Source organism: Eurosta solidaginis, chromosome 1, assembly GCF_040869045.1.
Source record: "Eurosta solidaginis isolate ZX-2024a chromosome 1, ASM4086904v1, whole genome shotgun sequence".
Classification (NCBI taxonomy): domain Eukaryota; kingdom Metazoa; phylum Arthropoda; class Insecta; order Diptera; family Tephritidae; genus Eurosta; species Eurosta solidaginis.
In genome coordinates, this window is record NC_090319.1 from 168,877,875 (window position 1) to 168,899,393 (window position 21,519).

The 21,519-nt window shown below is 39.5% G+C and overlaps 1 long non-coding RNA gene across 1 annotated transcript; it reads left to right on the forward strand.

The window, feature by feature from the left end:
- The first annotated feature begins 19,917 nt into the window (after positions 1 to 19,917).
- LOC137239659 (uncharacterized) lies at positions 19,918 to 21,153 on the forward strand. Its single transcript, XR_010949447.1, has 3 exons — positions 19,918 to 20,084; positions 20,146 to 20,286; positions 20,368 to 21,153. It is a non-coding gene; the product is annotated as an uncharacterized lncRNA (long non-coding RNA).
- Positions 21,154 to 21,519: the final 366 nt, after the last annotated feature.

Below are 21,519 nucleotides of genomic sequence, written 5' to 3' on the forward strand. Positions count from 1 at the left end.
GCCACTCTAGGGGTAAGTGACGGGTGACTACGCCTAGGTTGTGGAAGGCCAGGACGCAATTGCTGTTGTGGCCTTGGGACTGGGCGCCCTTGGGCAAGCATTGGGGTACCCGGATGATTTGGGTTTGCGACCTGGCAACATGGCGCGATGAAACCCGTCGAGGGGTTGCCGTCGCGGAGACCAGAACATCTAGGAAAGTGGCACCACCCAAGGCAGGAGCTGCATTGAGCGGATGTCGCAAGGCAGTCGGTTCTATGTACCGGAGCGACTCGGGATTTTTCTCGACCAAGGACTGTCATTTCAGTGTGACCCCATTTAATACGGGATGTCGAAACGAAGCATTCGCAGAAACGGTATCACATGCTCTGATTCAGGAAACAGCATCGCTTCTGTGTAAGCCAGCTTTCAAAGCACGCCGTGTGGAAGTAGAAAGGCCAGACTAGGTGAATATTGGAGGCAGTAAAACGACCGCAAAAGCAGAGGTACAGAGTAATTAAATGCTTTAAATACGGGAAGCCAGGTCACATTGCACGACATTGCGGTCTAGTGGTTCCAACAGCATGGAAGGTCTTACGTACAAAGCTAGAGGAGATGAGCAAGAGCGAGTCAGATGTAAAGATCGAGAGCTAGCTCCAGCTGTTGAATGTCCCTTTATCTCTCTCTCACAAATTGGAAGAAAATTGGACAGTCTTATCGGACAGTCTTACTCAAAAACATGATTTTCTCGAATTATCATATTTTACGTTCGCAATTTCTTGCGATAAATACTTATAAGGACGAACGATCGCAAAACAATATATTTATAACTTTTTCATTTTTGAGATACTAGATAAACAACTTTTCACAGCAGCCTTTCTGCCGCGATCGATCGCTTTGTACGCTCGTTCGTTTTCGATGTGTATACATAAAATTATTGCCTGCGGTCTCAACTACGAAAAATGTTTTAACGAACGTTCGTTGAACTTAGAATTTATGGTGAAAGATGGCATTTTTGAGCAATCGCGATTGTTCTTCTTGCGGTTGCGGATGCAAAAAGTTGAGCTTAACCAGTCGAAAAAAAGTTATATACGTGGTAGATTGTTTTTAATCTTATTAGTATTATATTAATAAAAAAAAAAAATGGGCAAAACATCGAAAATTGAAAAGGCAAAACTTGTGGGCCTTTAATAAAGATACCAATTTGTCAATATGCCTTTTATGCGAAAAAAGCCTAAAAGGCATATATTAGGAAACATTAAAAGACACTACGAGACCATACATAAACATAGCTTTGGTGAAGTGGAAGCGTCCACAAGCGCAAATAAAAACTCAAATCGTGTAAAGTTAAATAAAACCGAGTTTATAAAATGTTGCGTTGGAGTGGTAAAAAAACATACCAATTCGAATTTTCGACGACGAACTATATTTTAAGCAAATGATTGCACCCTACGAAAAAAAGTTTAATTTGAATTTGAATTATAAAAATATTGTTGAGCACGTGAACCTTATCGCAGATAATGTAAAAAATATTTTGAAACAAAACTTTTGCAAGAAAATTTTATGTTTAAAGATTGATATTGCTACAAGAATGGGGAAAAGTATATTGGGTATAAATATTCAATACATCAAAGATTTTAAAATTGTGATAAACACTATTGATATGATACAACTGAAAAAAGGCATACGGCATATTTTTTAAAAGAGGAAATATTAAAATGCCTGCGGGAATATCAAATTAAACTGAAAGAAATATATTCAACTACATCAACTGTGTAAGCCAGCTTTCAAAGCACACCGTGTGGAAGTAGAAAGGCCAGACTAGGTGAATATTGGAGGCACTAAAACGACTGCAAAAGCGGAGGTACAGAGTAGTTAAATGCTTTAAATACGGGAAGCCAGGTCACATTGCACGACATTGCGGTCTAGTGGTTCCAACAGCATGCAAGGTCTTACGTACAAAGCTAGAGGAGATGAGCAAGAGCGAGTCAGATGTAAAGATCGAGAGCCTAGCTCCAGCTGTTGAATGTCCCGTTATCTCTCTATCACAAATTGTAAGAAAATCGGACAGTCTTATCGGACAGTCTTACTCAAAAACATGATTTTCTTGATTTATTATATTTTACGTTCGCAATTTCTTGCGATAAATACTTATAAGGACGAACGATCGCTAAACAATATATTTATAACTTTTTTGTTTTTGAGATACTAGATAAACAACTTTTCACAGCAGCCTTTCTGCCGCGATCGATCGCTTTGTACGCTCGTTTGTTTTCGACTACGAGACCATACATAAACATAGCTTTAGTGAAGTGGAACCGTCCACAAGCGCAAATAAGATCTCAAATCGTGTAAAGCTAAATAAAACCGAGTTTATAAAATATTGCGTTGGAGTGGTAAAAAAACATACCAATTCGAATTTTCGACAACGAACTATATTTTAAGCAAATGATTGCACCCTACGAAAAAAAGTTTAATTTGAATTTGAATTATAAAAATATTGTTCAGCACGTGAACCTTATCGCAGATAATATAAAAAATATTTTGAAACAAAACTTTTCCAAGAAAATTTTATGTTTAAAGATTGATATTGCTACAAGAATGGGAAAAAGTATATTGGGTATAAATATTCAATACATCAAAGATTTTAAAATTGTGATAAACATTATTGTTATGATACAACTGAAAGAAGGCATACGGCACATTTTTTAAAAGAGGAAATATTAAAATGCCTGCGGGAATATCAAATTAAACTTAAAGAAATATATTCAACTACATCAGATAACGGGAGAAACAAGATAAAAGCCACCAAACTACGCCAGCAGGAAATTGGAGGTTCCTTCCGAATACGAGGATGACAACTGCGAATCAGTACAGGACCGCTTAAATTCAGTACTGGCCATAGTTAGATGTGCTGCGCACACAATTCAACTTGCAGCTCATTATTCCTTCAAGCAACTCCTAAGGGGGAGCATTAGGCGTGGTCGTAACTCTGTGGACACACGTATGCCACCTCTGGACATCACCCGCTGGAACTCAACTTTTGAAATGATGGAGGCCCTGTTGAGTTTAAAAGATCTTGTTAGGGTATTATTACCCACCGTAATTTATCTGCTTGTGGCCGCCAATGATTTCTTTATCCTTGCTGGAATTGTGGAGGGCGCCGCCTCCAAACCGATGCAATTGTAGTTGACTCGAAAAGAATGATTAGTGTAGCGGTAATCTCCGCTTTCTCCAGTGAAAAACACAAACGCATGTATTATGCACAGACTTTATTTATAAAACTACTCAGTTAGCAAGGCACGTCCGACTTGGTTAAGTGTAAAATTTATTGTATCTTGTTTTTCATTTTTCTGACGTGGGCTGCAGTTGCGTTTGACAGTCCGCGTTGCCAGCTGCACGGGCCTGTCAAATGCAACTTATGCCCCACGCGCATAGATTACATTATTATATTTCACTTAAGGGCTTATTTTGTCCTTATATCACCCTTCCTTTTCAAAAGAAGAATTTGGCAAATTAAACACGTGTGCCATATTTTTCTTTTGCATTTTATCAATTTGTTCGAATGAAAGAAAATATTAGGGTGTACCTTCCTTTTTTTCGTTTATACGAAGCAATTTTACATTTTCATATGTAATTAACTAAACATTATTTTGTATTTTTAAAGTCGTTAGCATTACATTAGTGAGTTTTTTTTTGTTGTTTTATAATACAGTTCTATTTTGAATTTTAATTTCTTTTAATTAATTAATTTATATTAGAAAATATATGTGTGGACATTTTAAAAAATATTTTTTTTACATTTTATATTGATTATATGCTAATACCGAAATTTAGATTTGTATTTTTGTTTTTTTTTTGTTCTGTCTTCTAGGCTGTTTGTAAAAAAAATTGTATGTACATATGAATCTAATATTACTGAATATATTAATTTATTTTGTTTATTCTATTTTTATGTACAGTCTTATCTTTTTTTGTTATTTCATCAAAAATTGTAACATTAGGGTCGTCAATTTTAATTACAGCAAAATGACCCTGGTGTATATTTTCATGTTTGTGGCGTGGTTCTTTTTGTACAAGAACTTTATCGCCTATTTTAATAGCTAATTTTCGTGCCGTTCTATCATAAAAAGTTCTGTTTTGTATTTTATTTTTAATTATTAAATTTTTTGCGATTTCATGTGTTTTTTACATTCTAAATTTAATCTCTTTAGCATAGTTTTCGGTATTGTAAAGTGGATCAATTTTTTCAATTTCGTAATTCATGAGGCAAAGTTGCCTTTTTACCAAATACTAACTCGAAGGGAGAAAATTTATTGTCGAAATCTGTGTAAGTTGTTGTGTTATGTAGGAAAGTAAAGTATTTTAAATAAACATCCCAATCAGAAAATGAGCTGTTTACATATGCACGTAATTATTCATTAAAAACTCTATGATTACGTTCAATTGTACCAACAGTTTCGTGATGGTATGCAGTTGAAAAATCATGTTTTATGTTTAGAAGTAATGTCAATCCATTTAAAAATTCATTTTTAAATTCTGTGCCTAAATCTGATTTTATGGCGTTTATTACGCCGTAAGTTAAAATCAATATTTCGAAAATTGCTGAAGCAATTGTTTTTGCTGATTTGTCTGGTATAGCAACGGTTACCAAATATTTAGACATGTCACAAATCATGGTAACTGCGAACTTGTTACCGTGTTTGGGCTCAGGAAGAGGTCCTATTGTATCTATAACTAGTACATCGAATGGTTTACAAGGAGTTGGTGTTAAAACAAGTTTTTCTTTCGCTTTAGGTTAAACCTTGTTTAAAAGACAATATTACAACTTTTGATATATTTCGATATATCACGAGTCATGTTCTTCCAATAAAATTTTGTTCGTAGTTTTGCGTAAAGTTTTTTGATTCCGCAATGTCCACCTGATATTGGATCGTTATGGTAAATTTTCATTAGTTTTAGTTTTGTGTCTTCATCTGTTACTGTCTCCACTGGATCTGTTAGGATAATTTCTAATGATTTTAAAATTTTTTTTCCGATATCTTTTAAATTTGTAATAGTAAAATGTTTGAAAATGTATCGTTTTTAGGCCATTCAATTTGTTTAATTTTGCGTTTGCTGGCTTCTAATTCTAGCCTCGAAAGTAATTTCTCTAAAGTCATTATTTCGTTAAAAAACTCAAAACTACGTAACTCGAGTTTTTTGTTTTATATGCGCAAAAATTCGTAAATTTGTTTTTTTTACATCTTTATCGTAAGTTATTTCAGATCTTATTCGCGGAATCTTTTTTGAAAAATTAAATGAAACGTGTAAAGTAAATTGTTTTTCGTCGTTTTTGTCAGTTTTCCTAAGAAGGTTTTCATCGTTTTGTTGTTTTGTCTTTGATCGTGTTTGTACTGTTAAAATTTGTTTGTTCGATTCCTCAATCTCATCGATTGTCATGCGCGATAGTGCATCAGCACCAACGTTTGATTTACCCTTAGTATATACAATAGTGAAATTATATTCAGCTAGTTCTAGCCTTATTCTTGAAAGTTTTGAAGATGGGTCTTTCATATTGAAAAGGTATACTAGAGGTCTATAATCTGACTTTACAATAAAATGGGTGCCATAAACATATGGTCGAAATTTTTTTATTGCGAAGTAAATAGCTAAGAGCCCCAATTTTATAATTGGTTTTTTCTGCTCTGCTTTACTAAATGCTTCAGAAGCGAAACAAATTGGTAAATCACTGCCTTGCGGTTTTTGACTCAAAATAGCGCCACATCCGGTTGTTGAAGCATCGACGGTAATAATGAATTGTTTTGTAAAATATGGATATTGTAGTAATTTTGGTGAAAGTAGTGTTGCTTTCAAGTATAAAAATGCTCTTTCGCACTCAACATCCCAAACAAATTCAACTCGTTTTCTGCTCGATTTAGAGGCGCTGCCAGAGACGCAAAATTTGGTATAAACCTTCTGTAATAGTTTGCAAACGCGACGAATCGACGTACCGCGTCTTTATCAGTTGGTTTTGAATACTTTTTATTTGCGTTTATTTTGAAGTCGTCTGGCAATAAACCTTTGGTTGAACATTTGTGACCTAAAAATGTAACATCTGGTCGTAAAAAGTTGCATTTATTTGGGTTACGTTTAAGATTGAAAGACCTACAAGTATTGAAAACTTTGGAAAGATTTTTAATATGGTGTGCTTCACTACCACCTATGACGATAATATCGTCGACGTACAAAAATGCGACATTGGGTGGTATACCCGAACAAGCGATTGTCATCATTCGTGAGAAAGAATTTGGTGCTATATTTAAGCCGAATAAAAGTACTTACCATCTAAATGCACCTCGGCCAGTGCTAAAAGAAGTAATGCCACGTGAGTCAGGATGCAAGGGGATTTGATGAAATCCCAAAAAAAGATATAATGTCGAAAAATACATTGCCCTGCCAAGATTGTCTTGAATATCGTCAACTGTAGCTAGTGGAAATTTATCAGCAATGAGTTTTTTGTTTACTGCGCGAAAATCTACGCACATCCGATAATTTTTTGGACCATTAGTATCTTTCTTTGGGACTACAATCAAAGGACTATTGTAATTAGAGTAACTAGGTTCAATCAAATCCTTGTCTAAAAGTTTATTTACTTGGCAGTTTATTTCTTCGCGTTGGGAGTATGGCAATCGATAGTTTTTAACATATACCGACTCGCTGTCTGTTAGTCTTAATTTTTGCTGGTAGAAGTTGTTTAAAGTCATTTTGTCCGTGTCAAGAGCGAAGATGTCGGCATAATCTATGCAAAGTTCAATTAATTTACTTTGAGAATGCTGGGGTATTTGATTTTTTTTAATCGAAATCAATTTTTTCGTACGTTTGTCTTCTGTTTCTGTCTTGTTAATTGTATAGACCTTGTAATTTGAAAGTTTTTCTGTCCGAATACTGTTTCTTTTCACATACTTTACATCATCCGTGGTGTTTATGACTTTAATTATTGGGCTACTGGAATTAACAAAGCACCTAGCTGCAAAACACCCTTTTCAATTTCCTGCGAGTCCACAAAAAGTGGCTTGGGTTAATCTCCTAAATCAAAAAGTCTGAAAATTTCACATCTGGGAGGAATGATACAACTGTCGCTTTCTGTTCCGTGCAGGATTGGTGCCGCGACTTTTTCATTTCCTACCCAAAAGGAAATACTATTTCTTTCATAATTAATAATGCATTTGTTAATTTTCAGAAAATCTTTACCCAATATGCCGTCGGATGGAATATTAAAGTTTTCTTTTACTACATGTAAAGTATGTTTAAGAGAAAAGTTTGAAAATTTTAAATATACGGAAATTTTACCTAAAGTAGAAACTGAATTGGAAGTGATACCGGTAATGTTAATAATGCCGTTTGTATTTAAGGAAATATTACTGTCTATACATGATATTTTTACTAAGGAAATGTCTGCTTGAGTGTCTACTTAGAAAGAACAAAGTTTTTTTACTCGTGAGATGTAATTCTATGAAATCTGAATAATTTAAATTTAAACAATAGATGCCTATTGGTGAGGGAAATTCGCTTACTCGCTTAGTTCGTCCTCCCCCAGTGTCGCTCCTGAGGGGCACTCGCGTTTAAAGCGCGGACGTTTGCACTTCTATCTCTACCGTTTGACGATCTTGAATTGTTACCTCTATTGTTACTATTATTTGAATTTGAATTTGAACGTGTATTACTGTTGTTGCTATTTTGGTATCTATTTCTGTTATCATATCGATATCGCTGACTACCGTTACGGTTGCTGTTGTATGAAAATGAACTATTATTTCTATAACCAGTGACCCCCTAACCTCCCTAACTGTGAAAAACTGAAAAATGTACACTCATTGAAAACTCATTTGCACACACAAATTACACTATAAATTTTCATGCGATTCTGTAAATTATTGTGTACACTGTTTTGCTGAATGAGCGCTGAATGTAAAAGTCATATGTCAGTGAGAAAATGTTGATCAAACGCCACGAAAAGAAAAATTTATTCTGCAACAGTACGTATGAGTTTTGAATGTCAGAATAGTGTACACTGGCTGCCAAGAAAACTCACAAAGTTTTTTCAGTGCGTTTTTTTGTTCACAGTTTTGCTTTACAGAATCAGAATTTCAAAGTTTACACAATTTCTTGTGTACACTTTAAAACTCACAGTTAGCGAATAGGGCCCCAGTATAGCTGCGATTTGTGTAAAAGCCACGATAGCGACCACGTGAATTTCTGAATGTATTGTTACCACGCGATCGAAAAGCTGAAACCTGACGCTCTTTTACTTCGTTATTTCCTCCGCTATGGCAGGCACCTTGTCGCTGGGCGGGGGTTTACGCCGCTTCCACGAGGCGGTGAACATAAAAAAGGAGATGCTCCGGCATCCTCCGCCCGTATAGTTCGAACTTCGTGGAGAGGTAACCAAGAATTGCTACTTTTGCCTTAACGGCTATGATTGTGCTACTGTTTTCCAATGTTAGGGGCGGCACCTCTTATCCTCCATATGCGTCTGTTTCTCCATGTTAGGGGCGGCATCTGGTACATACAGCCCCTAACGGGTCAATAAGTCATCAGATGCGTCTGTTTCCCCAGGTCAGTGGCGGCACCTGGCACACATAGCCTTAACGGCACGTGTGCGTCTGTTCCCCATGTCAGGGGCGGCACACAACGACGTCTGTTTTCCCCATGTTAGGGGCGGTCGAGTCTGAGTCTTTTTGGGAGGAGTGGTAGACTTAAAAGAAACTCCAAGGGTAATGGCGAATTCTGTTCGTGGGGTATGAGTGTAAACGAAGGGAGAAAAGTTACGGTGCAGGGGGTCGGATCCCTAGTACCGGCGGTAGATGGTGGGCGAGAAGGCCATCTGGCGTCGAGATCCAGCGACTTCTCAGGCTGTGGAGCGAAATCCCAAGCTACACAGTCTACGAGTGCTACTGTCCGAGCACGCTCTGTGGAGAACGGCAAAGGCAGGATATGATTCTGGTGCTGAGGGAAGCGTTAAGTCTCGGTTGAGGAGTCTAACCATCGTCAGTGCCACCGAGGATGAACTATCATCACTGGTGAGCAACGACGATCAAATAGACTCCGAGGCTGAGAGCGTTATGCTGAAGGACCAAGCCCAGATGTCAGGCACTGCGGAGGACAGAGTCGGAGAAGGTAAAAAGGGAGCAGAAAGCCCTGAAGGGCTACAAAAACTCTTCCTACTACCTTCGAAAGATGCAGAAGAAAGATCCTACCACTCTCACTGTGAGAGAAAAGGCTCCTATTAAGAAACACAGAAAGGTAGTAGAAAAGTACAAAGCAACTAACGCTGCCAAAGCTGACGGCCAGAAAGCGTCAAACGATCAATGCAGGGATGCTAACCAAGCGTTCTCGTCCGGATCGATGGCCGCACAAGGCCGGAAGAGGATCAGATCCGATGAGGGACCTGAAAAGGACTCGAAACAGCGGAAACCTCAGGCTACCTTCGACTGCCCCTCAGGTCTACAAGTAGCCATCATCAACAAAATCAACCCTGACGGGAAGATAACGCCGGAAAGGTGGCTGCTTGTACAAGGCAAGCTAATGGAGAGGATGCTCGAGGCTGAAAGTGATGAGATATCCTTCGACGGCGCGGGCTGGCAGAAGGGCGTCTAGGTCATCGGCTGCTGCAACAAGAAATCTGTGGATTTCTTAACGAATGCAGTCCACGGCTTGGGCGCTTTTGGCCGGGAGCACAGTTGGAGGTGGTCCCTCGCTCCAGTTTACCGCTTCGTCCGGTGGTCTCAGTATGGATGCGACCTCCAGTACTGGCAACGGAGTCCATACTGAAACTACTGGGAAAGCAGAATAAAGAGCTGAAGGTAGACCAATGGCTGGTGGCCTCGATGACCCCTTCCAAGACAAGGGCGGGCAGCGACCTACTGATCGCAATCGATCAAACGTCGCTTCAAGCCATAAAGAGGCTCAACGGGGTCGTTAGGTTTGGGCTGGGCTCCCTTAAGGTCTTTGTGCCTGTTGACAGGCCAGACGCCACAAAGGGAGAAGCTCGCGGTGGTGCAGATTAATTTGCACCACTCAGCTTCCGCCTCGCCCGACCTAACGAAATACATTGCAGAGAACGGAGTGGGCATAGCTCTAATTCTAGAACCTTGGCTGGTTAGGGGCAGGGTTTGCGGATTAGGGCTAGACGGCTACCGCCCACTTGCACCACAAGAGGGTAAAATTAGAGCATGCATTGTAGCTAAGAAAAATATTAATCTATATATCTCTACACAGCATTGCAACGGAGACCTCGTCACTGTAGTATGCGATCAAAAGCAGGATCCCAAGATGCTGCTATCGTCCGCATACTTCCCATACGAGGGGGGCACGCCACCACCGACACCTTTCAGCGAACTTGTGAAGTTCGCGGCCTTGTCATCGGCTGCGACGCCAACGGACATCATGAGCTATGGGGGAGCAGCCACACAAAGGCAAGTGGTGAGTCCATTCTTGACTACTTACTACTACCCTAATTGTATGCAACAAAGGCAACCAGCCAACGTTTAGGAATAGAATTAGAGAGGAAGTCATAGATATCACCCTGGCCTCAGACTCTCCCACTGTAATAATCGATGACTGGAGAATGTCAGACACATGCTCCTTCTCGGACCGCAGTAGGATACTCTTCAACATCGATCTTGAAGTGGAAGTTCCCCGTTCATATAGAAATCCAAGAAAAACGGACTGGAACAAATATTCTGAAGTAGTATCTCACAAACTTGCATCCACGGAAATGGAAGTCAGACGGGGAGCTATAATGTAGACAGAGCGGTAAACTGACTGACAACGATATTGACAAGCACTTTTGAACTCTGTTGTCCCCTTACTAGACAACGGGTAAGACCTAGAACTACGTGGTGGAACACAGAGCTAAGCCAACTCAAGTCAATAACAAGAAAACTCTTCAACAAAGCCAAACATAGCCGGCTGGAAGAGGACAGGGATGCCTACAGATGTAGCTTTAAGAAATACAAAAGCTGCATCAAGAAGGCAAAAAGAATATAATGGGAGCAATACTGTGAGAACTTGGCGACGCCAAATGAGGCATCAGGACTTCGCAAAATACTATCAGGATCTAGTTCAGCCCCTGGTAGCATAAGGAAGTCTGATGGCTTATGGACCGTCTCAGACAGGAAACTCTAGAGGTCTTGACGGAGACACACTTTCCTGGATGCACGGATACGACAGGCACGACGATGCCAGAAAACCGCGCATACACTCCATAAACCGACGTCACGGACATCGTTGACCGGGATAAAATATCATGGGCTATAAAATAATTCGAACTCTACAAAACGGCGGGACCGGATGGTGTGATACCGTCTATGTTAAAAGCCGTTTGTGACGAACAGACACCATATCTACACGGCATCTTCTCAAGATGCCTACAAGATGGTTATCTACCCGAAGCCTGGAGAAATGTACGGGTGGTTTTCATTCCCATAGCAGGAAAACTTAACATTCGGAAGCCTAGGACTATAGACCAATAAGCCTCTCCTCCTTTATCCTTAAAACTTATCGATCTACACATTAGGAACAATGCCAATCTCTGGCAGATAGATGCATCATAGGATGCATACAAAAAAGGCAAAGCAGTTGAAAGTGCCCTTCATGGGTCAGTCAGTGCCATCGAGAACTCACTAAGCTGGAGAAGGAACGTTGATATGAGATCAAAGAAAGCTCTAGCAGCATACTACGCGTGCAAAAGGGTTTTGGGCGGAACTGGGGACTGGCACCACATGTCATTCATGGCATGTACAGCACAGTCATTCGACTGATACTAATATATGGAGCTCTAGTCTGGTGGAAGGCGCTAGAAAAAAAGAGTAATCAGCAGAGGATCGGGAAAGTACAAAGGCTGGCATGCCTGAGAATGTCAGGCCCGTGAGCAGCGCGCCTCAGGAAGCGCTAAATTTCATCTTTCACTTGACGTCTCTACAAGTGTTCGTGCAGGGATTAGCCGCTAGAGGAGCTCTACGACCAAGAGAATCTAACATGTGGAAAACAGCTAAGCACGGACACTGGACGATATGACGAAGAGGCAATTAAACGGGATAATAACTGACCTAACATCCAAAACAGACCACACCACAGGGGTTTTGGACTTCCAGGTTCAGATCATACGATATCCTTCAAGGGAAGAATGCGAGGTAGGCGTAGACAACGGCATGGGCATCACAATATACACCGACGGCTCAAAAATGGAAAAGGGAACTGGAGCTGGGATGTTGTTGTTGTTATTGTTGTAGCAGTGCTTCGCCCCACCTAACAGCCGCGACCGATGTCATCAATATTCTCTAACGGGAGTCCAAGGAAACTTACTGTTTCAACAGGGGTGGACCATAATGAAAGGGGTGTTAGAGGCGTTGGTTCCACATTACAATTCAAGAGATGGTTGGTGTCAAGTGGGGACACATTGCAAGCGGGGCATACATTTTGTATGTCGGAGTTGATTCTGGATAGGTAAGAGTTTAACCTGTTACAGTATCCAGAACGAAGTTGAGCAAGAGTGACACGCATTTCCCTGGGGAGTATGCGTTCCTCTTCCACAAGTTTTGGGTACGATTCTTTGAGTACTGGATTCACTGGGCAATTCCTGACATAAAGGTCCGACGCCTGTTTGTGGAGTTCACCAAGGACCTGCTTGTGTTTTTTTGCTTCATACGTCTGGGTTCTCAGATGCGGTATTTCCTCAAAATGCTTGCGGAGATGACTCCTTAAGCACCTGGGCGGTGTTGGCTCATCAATCAGATGTCTGTTTGGATGCCCAGGTTTCTGGGTATTCAACAGGAACTGTTCGGTTAGCATCTCATTTCTCTCCCTGATGGGGAGAATTCTCGCCTCATTATGTAGATGGTGTTCTGAGGACATAAGAAGACAGCCCGTGGCGATTCTGGGAGCAGTATTTTGGCAGGCCTGTAGCTTCTTCCAGTGGGTAATTTTTAGGCTTATTGACCATATGGGTGACGCGTAGCACGTAAACGGCTGGCCAATTGCTTTGTATGTAGTAATGGGCGTTTCTTTAGCTTTTCCCCAGGTACTGCCAGCAAAGGATTTGAGGATTTTATTACGGCTCTGCATTTTCGGAACAATTGCGTCTGCGTGCTCACCAAAATGTAGATCCTGATCAAACGTCACACCCAAGATTTTGGGGTGTAGGACAGTCGGTAGCGTAGTGCCATCGACGTAGATGTTCAAAATGGTCGACATTTGGGACGTCCATGTTGTAAATAAGGTCGCGGAAGATTTAGTCGGTGATAATGCCAGGTTTCGCGAGGCAAAAAAACTGGAGAGATCAGGGAGGTAGCCGTTTATTCTGTTGCAGAGCTCATCGATCTGTGGGCCAAGGGGAGCAAAATTGCTTCAAGCGTCTTTGCTACTGGCGATAGGAGAGATATCGGACCATACGACTCTCCTATGTTAGCTGGTCTCCCAGGCTTTAGTAGCGGGACCACCCTGGCCATTTTCCATTTTTCGGATATGACAAAGGTGGAAAGAGACAGGTTGGAGACATGTGCTAAGTATTTGAAACCCTCTTTCCCTAGGCTTTTAAGCATCGGCATGGCTATGCCGTCTGGGCCCACTGCTTTGGATGGTTTAGCGTGACCAATGGCATCTTCAACCTCTCTGGCGGTGATGGTAATTGGTGACGCGCTGAATTTATGTTTATGTGCGTGTCTGTTGGCCCTCCATCTATCTTTGTCGACCGTAGAATGCATTACATATTGACGGCAGAAAGCACTCGCGTATTTTTTCGAATCCGACAATACTTTATCGCCGAAGGCGATGGAAACTTTGTCATTGTGCTCAGACGGATTCGATAGGGACTTTACGGGGGACCAAAAATTACCCACACCGGCAGAGAGGTTACAACCTCTTAGGTGCTCCTGACGGTTCACCACCTAATTTTTAACAAAAATTTTCAAAGTTGGTATCAAAATACACTTTTCGACCTCCGTTTTTAGAATCCGAAAGCAAAAATTAAAAATTTTATTTCTGTCGTATCATTTCGGCTTAACTTTTCATGTGAATGTTGTATTTTTCCAGATTTTTTGTACGCACTAATGCAGAAAACTGTTGGACGCACCCAGGGTTATTTTTATAAATCGCGGTCGAAGGCCGCCAACGCAGAAAGGTGTTCTGTGCAAAAAACTATGAATCGGGCCTCATATTTCGGACCCTCTCGGAGCCATTTTATGCCTTTTTGTAAATATCTTTCGATAGAAATAAAATTTTTAATTTCCGCTTTCGGATTTTTAAAACGGATGTCGAAACGTCTTTTGATACCACCTTTGATACTTTTTGTAAAAAATTAGATGAGGCACCTTCTTGTAAAAGAGTGCCGGAAAGAAATGAAAAAAAAAAATGGAAAGCGAGTAAACATTTTTAAAATTCATTTAAACAACCTTATAATCCGCAATTTTGTACACACTTAAAGTAAAAACTAGTTTTCAACCAAAGATTACATTGAACATCTTTTTGACTTTCTGGAACGTCATCCGGAAGTTGGACGAGGCAAGGCGCAGTTCGGATGCAGCCAAAATAGGTGAAATTATGCGAACATGAGTCCCATAGATACTATCCACTACTCCTGGGAATCCTGTTTTAAAGTAAAATGCGTTTTTTGTAGCGCTTTGCTCTGGAGTCATATGGGTTTTAATCCACTTCGCACAAATATGCTCCTCAATATCTAAAACCTCTTTTTTATTAACTATAGATGTTGGCCAGTGCAACACTAAAATTATTTCCACAAAATTTTTGATAGCTGCCGTCCGCAAAGAGTGTAGTTTTAAAATAGGGGTACAGCCATCCGTCTAGCAATATTCTTCTTACTTAACCCAAAATAACTTACAAATCGGCGAAATAACTTCATTAGAAGCTCATCATTTGTCACTTAAACGTTTTCTTACTTGGTGATTGATAGTTCCAAGGGATTATAGTGATCATGCGAATTATTTCCGTTTTAATTTATTATTTAATTGATATCCATTTTGCTATTAATAAAAAAATCAATTTTGCATATGCTGGAATTTCCGCCACAAATTGCTCAGCTGTTCATTTATCTGCCAAATCATAACTTTTTTAGGTTGGCACCATCAATTCAACATCAACTGAAATACGTTGTAATTCGTAATACCAAACAGGAGTTGAGTTGTCTTAAAGTTGAGTTGTTTTAATTACAACCCAACTAAATTGAGTGGTAAACCGTAATAGGGGCATACATTTCTAAAAGTTTTATTCAAGTTTTACTAAATTGTTGCATGAATCTCTTTTAAATATTTTATATTTTCTTTGAATTCATATTTTTAAGTTTATTTTCATTTCATTTGTGTACCTACTTGAAATTTTTCATTTACAGAATTTGGTGATGAATTACACTAGGCATCAAATGAAAGTATAAACGTTACTTATTAACAACCGTTTACCAGTTACGTTTTCAATACTTGCATTATATTCAAAAAGTATGCCATGATGATTCCCCGTAAGGTGAATAAACAGTTCGAACAAAATTATAATCTATTATTGAAATGTATAATTTGAGTTTGTGCCGTGGTTTAACATAGCAAAACCAAAATTAGCTGCAGAACTTACTAAAACTAAATGGAAAAATTAATAGAGATACATTTTTGCATTTAGTTTTTTCTGTCACAAGAGAAAAATCCGCAAAACTGAAGAAATTCGGAAATTAATTGTAGAAGATAGGAAAAAGGGTGAGACATATGCAAAAATTGCTGAAAAATATTCTATTTCGATCGGAGGGGCCAGAAAGATTTTTGAAAACTTCAAGAAGCGGAAAACATACAAGACTCAGAATCGAGGAGGTCCGAAGGCCAAATTCACGATACACGTTGAGCGCCTCATGAGAAAAAAAGTTGCAAGCAACCCGGAAATTTTTAGCGAGGGAGCTAATCGAAAGTTTGAATTTGAATGTTTATACCAGTACAGTGCAGACAACATTACGTGCATCTGACTTGAAAACCTATGTCGCCAAAAACAGACCCCTGATTTCCACTGCAAATAGGATAAACAGACTGGCTTTTGCAAAGCAGTATGTAAGCATGACAAACACGTTTTTGAACAAAGTGATTTGGTCCGATGAGTCAAAATTTAAGCTGAGGACATTTGGGGGACCTTCTGGTCACTTAAAGCCTCAGGGTATAAAATCAATGGTGAAACATGGAGGCGGCTCTCTCATTTTTTGGGGCTGTTTCTCAAAATTTGGCGTAGGTAATCTAGTAAAAATCGATGGTCGTATGACGGGGGCTTCTTATGTTGACGCTCTCAGTGAAATTCAGACTCCCTCGGGGTCCTCCCGGGGTCATTTAGGGGTCGTTCTGGGATCTTTTTGGGGACCTCCTCGGGGTCATTTGGGGGACATTCCGGGATGGTTTTGGGAACTCCATCGGGTCCTCCCGGGGTCATTTGGGGGACATTCTGGGATGGTTTTGGGGACTCCCTCGGGGTAATTTGGTGGACATTCTGGGATGGTTTGAGCGACTCCCTCGGGCTCATTTGGGAGTTATTCTGGGATGGTTTTGGGGACTCCCTCGGGGTCATTTGGGGGACATTCTGGGATGGTTTTGGGGACTCCATCAGGGTCATTTGGGGGTCATTCTGGGATGGTTTTGGGGACTCCCTCGGGTCATTTGGGGGACATTCTGGCATGGTTTTGGGGACTCCATCGGGTCGTCCCGGCGTGATTTAGTGGTCGTTCCGGGATGTTTTTGGGGACTCCCTCGGGGTAATTTGGGAGACATTGCCGGCATGGTTTTGGGGACTTCATCGGGGACATTTGGGGGACATTCTGGGTTAGTTTTGGGTACTCTATCGGGTCGTCCCGGCGTCATTTAGTGGTCATCCCAAGCATCCCCCAATGACCCCCAAAATGACCCCGAGGGAGTCCCCAAAACCATCCCGGGATAGCTCCCAAATGACCCCGAGGGAGTCCCCAAAACCATACCGGAATGTCCCCCAAATGATCCTAAGGGAGTCCCCAAAACCATCCCAGAATGACCCCCAAATGACCCTGATGGAGTCCCCAAAACCATCCCAGAATGTCCCCCAAATGACCCCGAGGGAGTCCCCAAAACCATCCCAGAATAACTCCCAAATGAGCCCGAGGGAGTCGCTCAAACCATCCCAGAATGTCCACCAAATTACCCCGAGGGAGTCCCCAAAACCATCCCAGAATGTCCCCCAAATGACCCCGGGAGGACCCGATGGAGTTCCCAAAACCATCCCGGAATGTCCCCCAAATGACCCCGAGGAGGTCCCCAAAAAGATCCCAGAACGACCCCTAAATGACCCCGGGAGGACCCCGAGGGAGTCTGAAACACCATCCCGAAATTACCCCCAAAAACCCCCACAATAATAGCAAAAGTAATAAATGTTCTTCTATTTTCTCTCAATCGCACAATAACAGAATTCTAATTTAAATTTATCCGTATAAATTAAATTATCAAGAGCGTTTGACTTATTGACAATTTGTCAGCGAAAAAGCACAGAATAGGGCCAATAGACTTCATATATCAAAATGATCTGGGCGAAATAGAAATTCATTTAGCCATGTCCGTCCGTCCGTCCTTGATTTAGGTAAATTTTGAGGCATCTTGATGAAATTTGGTATGTAGGTTCCTATGCGCTCATCTCAGATCGCTATTTAAAATAAACGAAATTGGACTACAACCACGCGCACTTTTTCGATATCGAAAATTTCGAAAACCGAAAAAGTGCGATAATTCATTACCAAAGACGGATAAAGCGATGCAACTTGGTGCGTTGATCTTATGACGCAAAAGAGAAAATTACTAAAATGTTGGACAATGGGTGTGGCACCGCCCACGTTTAAAACAAGGTAATTTAAGAGTTTTACAAGCTGTAATTTGGCAGTCGTTGAAGATATCATGATGAAATTTGGCAGGAACGTTACTCCTATTACTATATGTGTGCTAATTAAAAATTAGCAATATCGGATGACGAACACGCTCACTTTAAAGAAAAAAAAATTTTCAGTCAAATTTTAACAAAAAAATTGAATATATTTAAAGTATATACGTAAATTAGGTTAACATTCAACTCCAGTAATGATATGGTACAACACAATACAAAAATAAAAGAAAAGTGGCTCCGCCCTTTTTCATTTAATTCGTCTAGAATACTTTTAATGCCATAAGTCGAACAAAAATTTACCAATCCTTTTGAAATTTGGGAAGGGCATAGCTTCTATGACGACAACTGTTTTCTGTGAAAATGGGCGAAATCGGTTGAAGCCACGCCCAGATTTTATACACAGTCGACCGTCTGTCCTTCCGCTCGGCCGTTAACACGATAACTTGAGCAAAAATCGATATATCTTTACTAAACTTAGTTCACTTACTTATCTGAACTCACTTTACCTTGGTATAAAAAATGGCCGAAATCCGAATGTGACCACGCCTACTTTTTCGAAATCGAAAATTACGAAAAATGAAAAAAATACCATAATTCTATACCAAATATGGAAAAAGAGATGAAACATGGTAAATGGATTGGTTTATTGCCGCAAAATATAACTCTAGAAAAAACTTTGCAAAATTGGTGTGAAACCTACCATATTAAGTAGAACAAAATGAAAAAGTTCTGCAGGGCGAAATCAAAAGCCCTTGGAATCTCGGCAGGAATACTGTTCGTTATTACATATATATATAAATTAGCGGTACCCAACAGATGATGTTCTTGGTCACCCTGCCAAATTTTGGGCGATATCTCGAAAACGCCTTCACATATACAACTAAGAGCCACTCCCTTTTAAAACCCACATTAATACCTTCAATTTGATACCCATATCGTACAAATACATTCTAGAGTCACCCCTGGTCCACCTTTATGGCGATATTTCGAAAAGGCGTCCATCTATAGAACTAAGGCACACTCCCTTTTAAAATACTCATTAAAACCTTTCATTTGGTACCCATATTGTACAAACGCATTCTAGTCACCCCTGGTCCACCTTTATGGCGATATCTCGAAAAGGCGTCCACCAATAGAACTAAGGCCTACTCCCTTTTAAAATACTCATTAACACCTTTCCTTTGATACCCATATCGTAAAAACACTTTCTACAGTAACCCCGGGTCCACCTTTATGGCGATATCCCGAAATGGTGTCCACCTATTTAACTATGGCCTACTCCCTTTTAAAATATTCTTTAATACCTTCCATTTGAAGCCCATGTCATACAAACACATTCCAGGGTTACCCTAGGTTCATTTTGGTAAATGGGGATTTTCCCTTATTTTGTCTCCAAAGCTCTCAGCTGAGTATGTAATGTTCGGTTACACCCGAACTTAGCCTTCCTTACTTGTTTCATTTGATGTCATCATAATTGAAATACGCTGTATCTATACTTACTCATGTATGTATATACATGCATAATACATACCTGCTACTGTTGAGAAGTTTTTTAAATCGGATATTTACATTTAAGAATGGTATACGGTAGCTACAGTAGGCAGAGGCCCGTAGTCATAGTCGAAATAAAATAGAGTTTTATTGGTTTAAACATGGTTCTAAATTAAATATCATTTTAAGTCTGTTATAGTCCACTTAAAACATATTTCATCACCAAAAAAGTATTTCAAATTTAAAATGACGGAGCGCGATTTAAATTTTTTAAAATAGGTTTTAAGTTTGTCGTCTGCTGTCAAAAGTTGCGAGAAATTAAACCGTTTGCTATCTAAACGCGATGAACTTTAATGGAAGTGAAAAAAGGCTTCCCCGACAAGCAAATATACGTCAAGAACTAATTTATTATACCTAGAATTCGTATTATATAGCCATCATCCGGTGGACAAATCCTGAGCCAGATAAATAATTTTGCATGTAAATGCAACAACAACGATTTGAGCCAGATAAATCCAGATAGAAGTCTGGTTCAATTTGTGAGCAGATTTGTTTAATAGGTTTTTCGATGTTCACTTGGCAGCACTAGCTGTTTTGAGAGGTAGAACTGTCAGTTTGATGTATACATAAACAATTTGTTAGCCATATTTAAAAGCAATTTGTTCAACTAGAAAGGAGAAAATGGACAACTTTAATAAAATGTATGTATAAAAAATAAAATTTAAAAATTTTAATATATATTAACCATGCAAACTATTTTAGTGAAAGAAGAATTTGGTCTAGAGAGGAGACAAGAGCTTTTTTAAATGCGTACTTTGCTAGGAAGGAAGAGTTTGCCAGCATTAGGAGAAAAAATATGTCATGGAGAATGTGCTGATGGATTTGGAGAGCGAAGGTGTATTGGTGAGTTTGATGTTAGCCCACGATAGATGTTTACAAAGTTTATTAATAATTTGTTCTTGCTATATTTGTATCTTAACACAGAGTCAACCAACGACGGTGGAGATGCTTTCGGCAAAACTAAAAAATTTAATAAGCGCATATAAACAGAGAGTGAACAATAATGGCAGGACAGGAGCAACGCCATGCAATGCTCCATTTGCTGATTTGATGGAGGAAATATTTGGTGATAATCCAGTTATATCAAATAACCACTCCATAAATTTATTCGGCCAACCTCTAAATCTTCCACCACAGGATGGCACACCTAGCTCTTCCAACGAAGGCGGAAACGCAAAAAAATTACCAAAATGTTATAGAAAACAAAGAAGCTATAGACCTCCATTGAAAGAAAAAATAATGGAAATGAAAATTCAGTGCAGAAAGGAGCTTGCTGCCAACAAAATAAAGGTCCTCGAAGAGTATGCTGCAAAAAAAATTTAAAAGATGGAGCAGGCGCAGCAATTAAAGAAAAAGCGGCATGAAGAAAAAATGGCCATGCTCAAGCGTTTATGGATGCAAAAAAAAAACAATGTGATATGTTTATTATTAGTATTTATTATGAATTACCTTTTGTTCAACATGTGCTATTTTAAGCATGTATGTATAGTTATAGTTAGGAATATGAGTGAAGTCTGTATATATTTATAAACCTAGATAATTGTAAGTAGGAATGAACTTTGGAGTATTTTCGCGACACTTTTTAGTTTGAAAAATGTGAAGTCAACTTCTTTGTGATATTTTATGAGTACTTTTAACAATGGAGTGTTTTTTGTTTTTGAATATATAATGATGTAGCCTAGATTTAAGAAATATAATAGACGAATTTTCCTTACACCTGTACCTGGATTGGATGTTAGTGTTTTTTACTTTACCTGAAGCAGCAAATAATAAATAAATGAATTTATATGAATATAGGAACTTCAATCCAAATAAAATTTTTATTTCGAGGAAAATTTCAGTTTGACAAGTATTTTAGAACTAGAAACTTAAGCGTATAAGTAAGTATAACCTACGACGGCGTGCTAATAACATTTGTATCGATTAGGTTTTGTAGAACAATACCACGCATACTTCCAGAAGCCGCTTCGTTCCCCTGCAGATGCATATTGCTTACATGTTCTTCATCATCTATCAAATTCTCGTCTTCAATGCTGTCGTGTTCCAAACAACAAATGTTATGAAGAATGCATTCAC